General features: G+C 31.1%; 1 long non-coding RNA gene across 2 annotated transcripts; it reads right to left on the bottom strand.

The window, feature by feature from the left end:
* Positions 1–5952: 5952 nt before the first annotated feature.
* On the bottom strand, positions 5953–10159 carry LOC131028742 (uncharacterized). Of its 2 annotated transcripts, none has more exons than XR_009102645.2 (6): positions 9868–10159; positions 8690–8772; positions 7688–7750; positions 7397–7453; positions 6432–6549; positions 5953–6149 (listed from the first exon to the last, which is right to left on the bottom strand). It is a non-coding gene; the product is annotated as an uncharacterized LOC131028742 (long non-coding RNA). The 2 variants fall into 2 exon arrangements; XR_009102646.2 differs by having other exon boundaries at positions 7401–7453.
* Positions 10160–11269: the final 1110 nt, after the last annotated feature.

Raw genomic sequence — 11269 nt, 5'->3', positions numbered from 1 at the left:
TTTAAAAATACATTTATTTAATATAAAAAAATATTCATATTTACAAAATAATTACATCATTAGCATAACTAGAATTAATTGAGAAAGAACATTTACAGAAATGATACGTTGTCATGTTCACTTGAGAGCATTTTCTTTAGTGTTCCATGATAAGTCTAAACTATGTTTGAACTCCTACGAGAGAATAATATAAAATTTAAATACTTACGAATAAAAGAAGCTAGCAAATACTACCCACAAATTGAAGAACTAGATATCCAAAACCAAGCTCCTCTATCAACTGATATAACCCTGAAGGACAAACAACAGAGATTGAGAAGAAAATATACTACCAAGGTGCAGAAAATTTTTAATAAGGAATAAGCTGCCAAAACTGACGGCACACATTCTTCATTCATTATCATAGGATAAACAAATATACGAGGACATGAATTTGTTGTAGCTAGGTAAGGCCAAGCAAGTACAAACTGGGCATCCAAAATTCAGGCTGTTGCACTATATTCTTTGATTTAAATAGATTAGTTTTTTATCATTTCAACGAAGAAGGTGACTGTGATTATCTCTGCATCTTCTACCCTCAAAGTGGTGATATACCTGCTATCTTGTTGTTTATATGCCTTGTGCTCCTGCGAATCCCAAGTATCAGAAGGGCAGCCCTATTATGTACATAGAGGAGGATTATTTGATCCATCTGAGCTCAGTTTTTAAAATAGGTTGAATTTGGGCATAACCCACCCCAACAAAGTTTGATGAATTAAATGTCACAAAACAAAACAAATTAGATTCATACAAATATACTTTTAAAAAGGATTAAACAGAATTAAAAATAGCAGATGAGATATAATTGCTATATCATTTTTTTCTTAAAATAGAGAAATATAAATTGAATCTCTGTCCGCTTATTCATTGGAATAGAAAGCACAAACCCTTTCTTTTAAAGAAACAAAAACAGAGGATGCTCTCTTCTTTTGATCGAAAGGAAAAGCAACCAACATTTACCAGCCAATGCAATTCATGTATTCTATCTTGAAAATAAATCTAACGAAAGATTTCAATTAGCATAATCTCAGAGAGTAAGTAATGGGGAATTTCAAAGCTAAAAATCAATTTCAAATTATTAAAATATGAAGTAATGTTTCATTCACCATTTTAAATTAAGTGAAACTCATCTCGAAAATGCAGGTCTTAAGCCAAGCCTAAGGTAAACCTCTCCTGTTATTCTCCATAGATTACTCATTATTTTAAAAAATAAAACTTTTGGGATATTCAAATAGAATGAAAATGAATTGGGAAGGACATATGCTCACAGAACTGATGAATTGACATCTCCTCTGAAGAAGATTTCCTTTCCTGCTGATATATCCATAAACATTGGTAAATTACATGCACCAAAATTAAATTAGAATCAATATAACATATATAATGATTATATCATTTCTTTTATAGAGAAATATAAGATGGATCTGTAGCCACTTATTTGATGGAAGAAAAATTAACGAATATTTACCCAATATAATACAATTAATGAAGGATGTCAATTATCAATTTATCCTCACCTTAAGCGATAAATAAATCAAAATCTTACAACTAAAAAAATAAGATTCAAATCATTGGCATACATGTTAATACGTACAAATTAAAATTAAGTGATATTCCATTCCAATCTCGACTGCAACTTTTTCCAAAAACGTAGCCTAAGGTAAACCTCTTTTGATCTTCTAGATAAAAAACCATTATTTCACCCCAAATTCGCATGCAGCTCTTTTGGAAAATGAATGATCTTTTAAGCTGCCAGAAAACTATTTCATCTGCTAGCAAATTTAAAATAAGTTTATCTAATATAAAAATATTCATATTTACAAAATAATTACATCATTAGCATAATTAAAATTAATTGAGAAAGAACATTTATAGAAATGGTAGATTGTCATGTTGACTTGAGAACATTTTCTTTACTGTTCCACAATAAATCTAAATTATGTCGAAACTCCTACAAGGGAATAATATAAATACATACAGATAAAAAAAGGCTAGCAAATATCACCCACAAATTGAAGAATTAGAGATCCAAAACCAGGCTCCTCTAACAACTGAAATAACCCTGAAGGACAAACAACAAAGAGTTCAGAAGGCCAAGATACAGAAATTTTTTGATAAGGAATTAGCTACAAAAAACTAACAGCATAAATTATTCATTCATTATCATAGGATAAACAAATTTACGAGAATGTGAAGTTGTCATAGCTAGCTGAGGCCAAGCAAATGCAAACTAGCCATGCGAAATTCAGCCTGTTGCACCATATACTTTAAGACTTAAGTTAAACTGAGTGGTCAATAAAGAAGGTGAAAGTGATTATCTCTGCATCTTCTATCTCCAAAGTGATGATATAACTGCTATCTTGTTGTTCATATGCCTTGTGCTCTTGCAAATCCCAAGTATCAGAAGGGCAGCCCTATTCCGTACATAGAAGAGGATTACTTGATCTGTCTAAACTCAGTTACTAGAATAGGTGGAATCTGGGTATGACTCATCCAAAAAAGTTTGATGAATTAGATGTCACAAAACCATACCCCTCGTCATATATTAGATGAAATAAATTACAATATTCATAGTAAAACAAACTAAATAATCCAAATTTCATTTGATAAAATTTAAACAGAATTGACATAACAAATATAATAGCCATATCATTTCTTTAATAAAAAATAGAGAAATATAAATTGAATCTGTACCCACTTATAGATTGGTATAGAAAGCACAAACCCAACTGGTAAATTTAAAAGAATGGTTTAAAGCAAGAAAAACAAAGGATGCCCTCTTCTTTCAATAGAAAGGAAAAGAAACCAACATTTACCAGCCAATGCAATTCATGTATTCTATCTTGAAAATATAACTAATGAAAGATTTCAATTAGCATAATTTCAGACGGTAAGTAATGAGGATTTTCACAGCCAAAAATCAATTTCAAATTCTTAAAAAATGAAGTAATATTTCATACTCAATTTTAAGTGAAACTTACCTCAAAAACGCAGGTCTTACGCCAAGCCTAAGGTAAGCCTCTCCTCTTATTCTCCATAGATTACTCATTTCATTAAAACATAAAACTATTAGGATATTCAAATTGAATTACAATGAATTGGAGAGAACCAATTACGCTAACAGAACTGATGAATCAACATCTCCTCTGAAGAGGATTTCCTTTCCTGCTCAACAGTTATATACGGGGTGTCTCAATATATAGGATCCAAATTCCTTGAAGAGCAAATGCAGTGGAGAGGGAGTAGCTGTTTATGTTTTTGGCGGGAAAATGCTTTTTTTCTTAAAACTTTCAAAAAAAATATAAACATGGAAAAATAAATTTACATGGATGTGGAATTGTAATCATGACAAAATAGAAACTAGGCATACAAAATTTAAGATGTTGCACTCTACATTTTGAATTAAGAAAGATAGTTTGCTAACCATTTCAATGGAGAAGATGACTTCACGATTGTGTTTGAATCTCTTACTTCTGAAGTGGTGGTAATATATATCTAGTATTTTATTGTTCCTCTGCCTGCTGCACCTATAAATCTTTGGTATCAAAAAGGCAGCCTTGATTCAATCCTATAATAGATATGTGATTGGTGAACGCTTTTGACTGGAGCTATGAACCAGTGAGGCCACATTATTGAGGGACCTGATCCTCAGGTGATTGGATTAACCCTAGGCCAATTGTAGTGACTCCTTCCTTCTCCTCAATCTCCTCTTGATCTCCTCCTTCCTCCTTATTTCTCCTCTCCTTATCACTCCTTCCTCCTCCTTTCTCCTATCCTTCTTTTCTCTCCAACTCCTATCCTCCTTATCACTCCAACCTCCTTATCTCGCCTATTCTCCTTATCACTCCAACCTCCTTATCTCTCCTATTCTCCTTATCTCCCTTCCTCCTTCCTTCTCCTCCGATGCTTTCCTTCTTTCAATCTTCCCTCCACCATGTGACGTGGATGCCGCCTCCTCGTTGACATCTTCCTCCTTTCCACCGTGCGTTGACAACTCCTTCCCCAACACATATCACCGTCATCCGTGCACATATACAGGTATCGTCAACTAAGGATTGTGTGAGCACTTCCCTCTTTGATGTGCCAAATACCTTCATGAGATTTGCACCTTGAACACCGTATCAACACGGCTAGCGACTTTACCATTGCACTGCAGGGTAAACCCCATAGTATTTATTATTATCTATTAAATTGATTTGATCAACCTTTTATATAGAAACATTTATATCAGAACAAAATAGAGTCACCCAAATTAAATGTATCAAAATGAAATTAGACTCAACATAAAAAATATAATGTTTGTATCAGTTCTTTAATAGAGAAATATAAGATAGATATATAGTCACTTATTCGATGGAAGAAAAATTAAAGAACATTCATCCAATATAATTCATGTCTTCTACCTTGAAAATAAAATTAATGATGTCAACTAACCAAAAAAGCTCACGCAATAAATTAGAGGGGATTGCAATAAATTAGAGGGGATTTTACAACTAAAAATAAGATTCAAATCACTAAGATAAATGAAAACAGGTACAATTAAGTAATACTCCATTCCAATTTCAAAAAGTAGTGACTAAAGTCAGACCTAAGGTAAACCTCTCTCGATCCTCTAGGCTGCCAGAAACCATTATTTCACCTCAATTTATAGACAACTACTTTGAAAAATGTAATTCTTAAGTAAAACCTAAGATCAGCCTCTCTTGGTCTTTTGAGCTGCCAGAAAACCATTTTATCTTAAGTTAAAGCTGCTAGTAAATTTAAAATATGCTTATCTACTATAAAAAATATATTCATATTTACAAAATAAATACATCATTGGTATAATTTGAACTAATTGAGAAGGAAAATATTAATTAAATTCATAAAAATGATGGATTGTCATGTTAACCTGAGAACATTTTATTTACTGTTCCAAGATGAATCTAAGCTATGTCGATACTCCTACAAGTAAGCATAAAGGCAGCTAGCAAATGCTACCCACAAATTGAAGAATTAGGGATTCAAAACCAGGCTCCTCTATCAACTGATATAATCCTGAAGGACAAACAACAGAGAGTTCAGAAGGAAGTATACTACCAAAATGCAGAAAAAAAATTATAAGGAATTAGTTGCCAAAACTGACGGCATACATTCTTCATTCCTTATCATAGAATAAAAAATTTCATGAGGATGTGGATTTGTTGTAGCTAGTTAAGGCCAATCCAATCCAAACTGGGCATGCAAATTTCAGGCTGTTGCACGAGATACTTTGAGTTAAATAAAGTAGTTTGTTCATTATTTCAATGAAGAAGGTGAATGTGATTAGCTCCTCGTCTTCTACCTTCAAAGTAGTGATATACATGCTATCTTATTGTTAATATGCCTTGTGTTCCTGCAAATCCCAAATATCAGAATGGTAACCCTATTCTATGCATAGCAGAGGATTACTTGAGCCATCTGAACTCAGTTTCTAGAACAGTTGAACTTGAGTATAAGCCATCCCAACAAAGTCTGATGAATTAAATGTCACAAAACCATACACATCGTTATCTATTAGATCAAATAAATCACTTTCAAACAAACATTCATGGCAAAATAAATTAGATTCATCCAAATTTCATTTTTTTTAAAATCAAACAGAATTAACATAGCAAATAACATATAATAACCATATCATTTCTTTAATAAATAAAAAGAGAAATATAAATTGGACCTGTGCCCGCTTACTGATAGGAATAGAAAGCTCAACGCCAACTGCAAAATTTAAAAGAAAGGTTTATGAAAAGAAAAACAGAGGATGCCCTCTTCTTCTGATAGAAACGAGAAGTAACCAACATTTACAAGCCAATGCAATTCGTGTATTCTATCTTGAATATAAAATTAGCACAATCTCAGACAGTAAGCAATGGGGATTTGACAGCTAAAAATAAATTTCCAGAAGTAATATTTCATACTCAATTTTCTCCAGCCAAGCCTGAGATAAGCTTCTCCTGATCTTCTCCATAGATAACTTATTTCATTAAAACTTCAAACTATTAGGATATTCAAATTGAATTAAAATGAATTGGAGTAGACAAATTACACTTACAGAGTTAATGAATTGACATCTCTGAAGAAGATTTCCTTTCCTGCACAACAGTAATATACAGTGTCGCAGTATCTTTAAAGAGCAAAAGCAGTGAAGAGGGAGTAGCCATTTGTGTTTTTTGACAGTAAAATGTTTTTTTCTTATATCTTTAAAAAAAAAAACATGGATGTGGACCCCATAGAGCCCTCTAAAATATTAGAAAACATTTGAAAAAAAAAATTACATGGATGAGGAATTGTAATCTTGACAAAACACAAACTAGGCATACAAAATTTAGGATGTTGCACGCTACATTTTGTATTGATAAAGATAGTTTGCTAACCATTTCAATAGAGATGACTTCAGGATTGTGTTTGCCTCTTTTACTTCTGAGGTGGTATTGTCCCTCTGCCTTCCACACCTATAAATCTTGGGTATCAAAAAAGCTGCCTGATTCAATCCTATAACAAAATTAGGGTTAATTTGGGTATAACCTGCCCTTTTTAGATGTCATAAAATAGTATTTATTATTGTCTGTTAAATTGATTTAATCAGCCTTTTATATAGAAATATTTATATCAGAAAAAAATATTCACCCAAATTGTATGTACCAAAAGTAAATTAGAATCAATATAGCAAATATATTGTTTGTATCAGTTCCTTATTAGAGAAATATAAGAAGGATCTATAGCCACTTATTTGATGGAAGAAAATAAATGAACATTTACACAATAAAGCTCATGTCTTCCATCTCAAAAATACAATTAATGAAGGATGCCCACTAATCAAAGCTCAATCAAAAAATTAGTGTGGATTTTATACCTAAAAATAAGACTCAAATCATTAAGATACATGATTATAGGTACAATTAAGTAATACAACAGTCCAATTCAAGTGCAACTTTTTTCAAAATGTAGTTCTAAAATCAGACCTAGGGTAAACCTCTCTTGGTCTTCTAGGCTGTCAGAAACCATTGTTTCACCTCAATTTTATGGACAACTTTTTTGAAAAATGTAATTCTGAAGTCAAACCTAAGGTAAGCCTCTCTTGGTCTTTTGAGCTGCGAGAAAACCATTCTATCTAAAAGTAAAGCTGCTAGTAAATTTCAAATACACTTATATAAAATAACAAATATTCATATTTACAAAATAATTACATCATCGGTATAATTAAAACAAATTGAGAAGGAAAATTTTAATTACATTTATAAAACAGAAAACATTTTATTTACTGTTTTAAGATGAATCTAAGCTATGTTGATACTCCCACAAGAAAATAATATAAATACTAAAGAATAGCAAATATTACCCACAAATTGAAGAATTAGGAATCCAATTCCAGGCTCCTCTGTCAACTGATATCACCCTGAAGGGCAAACAACAGAGAGTTCAGAAGAAGGAAGTATACTACCAAAATGTAGAAAAATTTTGTTAAGGAATTAGCTGAACAAATTTACTGAGGATGGGGATTTGTTGTGTAGCTAGGTAAGGCCAAGCCAATGCAAACTGGGCATGCAATTTTCAGGCTGTTACACCATATGCTTTGAGTTAAATAGAATAGGTTGTTGATCATTTCAATGAAGAAGGTGAATTTGATTACCTCATCTTCTACCTTCAAAGTGGTGATATACCTGCTATCTTGTTGTTCATATGCCTTGTGTTCCTGCAAATTCCAAGTATCAGAAGGGCAGCCCTAATCTGTACATAGCAGAGGATTACTTGAGCCATCTGAACTAAGTTTCTAGAATAGTTAAATTTAGCTATAACCCGTCCCAACAAAGTCTGATGAATTAAATGTCACAAAACCATACACATCGTTATCTATTAGATCAAATAAATCACAATTTCAAACAGAGATATTCATGGTAGAACAGAAATGTAGAAATATTCAACCTTACATATAGAATTATTCATATCAGAACAAAATAGATCCATTCAAATTACATGTAACAACATAACAAATATAATGTTTGTATCATTTCTTTTATAGAGAAATATAAGATCGATTTATAGCCACTTATCTGATGGAAGAAAAATGAACGACCATTTACACAATATAATTCATATCTTCTATCTAAAAAATACAATTATTGAAGGATGTCAATTAGACTCAGCTCGAGCAATAAATTAGTCAAAATCATACAACTAAAAATTATGATTTAAATCATTAACATACATGTTAATACGTACAATTCCAATTTCAAGTGCAATTTTTTCCAAAAATGTAGTTCTTAAGCCAGACCTAAGGTAAACCTCTCTTGGTCTAACAGACAGAAAACCATTTTTTCACCCCAATTTCATGTCCAATTTTTTTGGAAAATGTAATTCTTAAATCAAACCTAAGATAAGGCTCTATTGATCTTTTAAGCTGCCAGAAAACCATTTCATCTGCTAGTAAATTTAAAATTTATCTAATATAAAAATATTCATATTTACAAAATAACTACATCAATAGTATAATTAAAATTAATTGAGAAAGAACATTTAATATATTTATACAAATGATAGATTGTCATGTTGACTTGAGAACATTTTCTTTACTGTTCCACAAAAAATCTAAACTATCTTGAAACTCCTACAAGAGAATAATATAAATACTTACGAATAAAAGAAGCTAGCAAATATTACCCACAAATTGAAGAATTAGAGATCCAAAACCAGGCTCCTCTATCAACTGATACAACCCTGAAGGACAAACAACACAGATTATCAGAAGTGCAGCCCTATTCTGTACATAGCAGAGGATTACTTGATCCATCTGAACTCAATTTCTAGAATAGTTGGAATTTGGGTATAACCCATCCCAATTATACCAACAAGGTTTGATGAATTAGATGTCACAAAACTATATCCCTCGTCATCTGGTAGATCAAATAAATCACAATTCCAGATAGATATACTCATAGTAAAACAAACTAAATTCATCCAAATTTCATTTGATAAAAGTTAAACAGAATTAACATACCAAATATAATAGCTATATCATTTCTTGAAAAATAAAAGAGAAATATTAATTGAATTTGTACCCACTTATTGATTGGCGTAAAAAGCACAAACCCAACTGGGAAATTTAAAAGGAGTTTTAAAAAACGAAAAACAGAGGATGCCGTCTTCTTCTGATAGAAAGGAAAAGTAACCAACATTTACCATCCAATGCAATTCATGTATTCTATCTTGAAAATAAAACTCGTAGAAGATTTCAATTAGCATACTCTCAGACAGTAGGTAATGGAGATTTCGCAGCTAAAATTCAATTTCAAATTATTAAAATATGTTAATATGTAAGTAATATTTCATACTCAATTTTAAGCAAAACTTACCTTAAAAATGCAAGTCTTAAGCCAAGCCTGAGGGAAGCCTCTCCTCACCTTCTCCATAGATTACTCATTTCATTGGGGTATTCAAATTGAATTAAAATGAATTGGGGAAGAAAAATTGGGCGGGAGGAAAAATTGAATTGGGGAGGAAATATTAATTGAATCTGTACCCACTTATTGATTGGCATAGAAAGCACAAACCCAACTGGGAAATTTAAAAGGAAGTTTAAAGAAAGAAAAACAGAGGATGCCCTCTTCTTTTGATAGAAAGGAAAAGTGGCCAACATTTACCATCCGATGCAATTCATGTATTCTATCTTGAAAATGAAACTCGTGAAAGATTTCAATTAGCATAATCTCAGACGGTAGGCAATGGGGATTTCACAGCTAAAATTCAATTTCAAATTATTAAAATAAGTTGATATGTAACTAATATTTCATACTCATTTTTAGCGAGACTAACCTTAAAAATGCAAATCTTAAGCCAAGCCTGAGGTAAGCCTCTCCTGATCTTCTCCACAGATTACTCATTTCATTTGGGTATTCAAATTGAATTAAAATGAACTAGGAAGGAAAAATTACACTTAGAGAACTGTTGAATTGCCATCTCCTCTGAAGATCTCCTTTCCTGCTCTACATTATTAAACAATGTGTCTCAATATAGGATCCAATTCTTCAAAAAAGCAAAGGCGGTTAAGAGGAAGTAGCCGTTTATGCTTTTCTGCGGGAAAATGCGTTCTTCGTAGATCTTTCAAATAAAAGATAAACATAGACAAGTTTGAGTTTAGAACTTTTGAAAAAGAAATAAAGGCCTCAAGTTGCAATTTGAATCAATTGCTATTAGCTGTCTTCGAACGGTTTATATAATTTTTTAGTTAATAAACATCATATATATATATATATATATATATATATAATCATTATAAATGGTTTTTTTTAATCCAGTGGTATCCCCGCATCCTAGCGGAGCGCCTAGCACCCTGTATCTTGGGTACTTGAGGCAAATTCAGTAGACGTCTTGCCACGTGAGATCATTATAAGTCTTTAAGAGCACAATCGATAGACTAATATCATCAATATAAGATCATTATAAGCCTTTTCAAGCACAATCATTAGATTAATATCAACTTTTTCACTAACTAAAACAATCTATGAAAGATCAAAAGTTACAACTCAGAAATCCACTTTTTATGAAACCACTTCCACATTAGAAACCTCTTGTTTTGGCTGCTTTTAATATCAAAAACAATGCAAGACAAGGAGTCACAACTTAGAATTTCATATTAAATGTCCCATTAAGAATTGAACTTTGTTCTTCACATTGAATATTTAATGCTTTAATCAATTAAGCAAAACCTCTTGAACAATTTAATAATGATTTTGAAATTGACAAAGTAATTATTATTATATTTCATAGTTTTATAAAAAATTATTTGTATTTTTATTAATTTTTGATACAAGGTGTTTTGAATATGATTGGTTTATTAATTATTTATATTATATTATCATTTTGTTATATTATTAAATGATTAAATAAATATGAAAAATAATTGTATAATTAACTTAGATTTAAATTAAGAAGTTTTGATTTTAAAAAATTAATATTGTTTTTTTGTAAAACTAAACATAAATGGATAGGTTATTTAACTTTTAGCTTGATGAAAGAAAATATTGATCATACACATAATTAATTTATCAAAATTTAGAAATTATTGTTCTTGATGTACTTCCTATTTCAAAATTAGAGCAAACTCAAAATGAGAAAAAGAAATCAAAAGAAAAAAGAGAAGAGAAATATATCTTAAAAAACATTATCTTTAAAGAGTGGCATCCCCACCTCAAGTATCTTCAATAGTGGATCTTTG

The sequence above is a fragment of the Cryptomeria japonica genome, chromosome 5 (genome assembly GCF_030272615.1).
Source record: "Cryptomeria japonica chromosome 5, Sugi_1.0, whole genome shotgun sequence".
Classification (NCBI taxonomy): domain Eukaryota; kingdom Viridiplantae; phylum Streptophyta; class Pinopsida; order Cupressales; family Cupressaceae; genus Cryptomeria; species Cryptomeria japonica.
The sequence above is the reverse complement of the archived record's forward strand: the minus strand, read 5'-3'. Positions and strand labels throughout refer to the sequence as shown.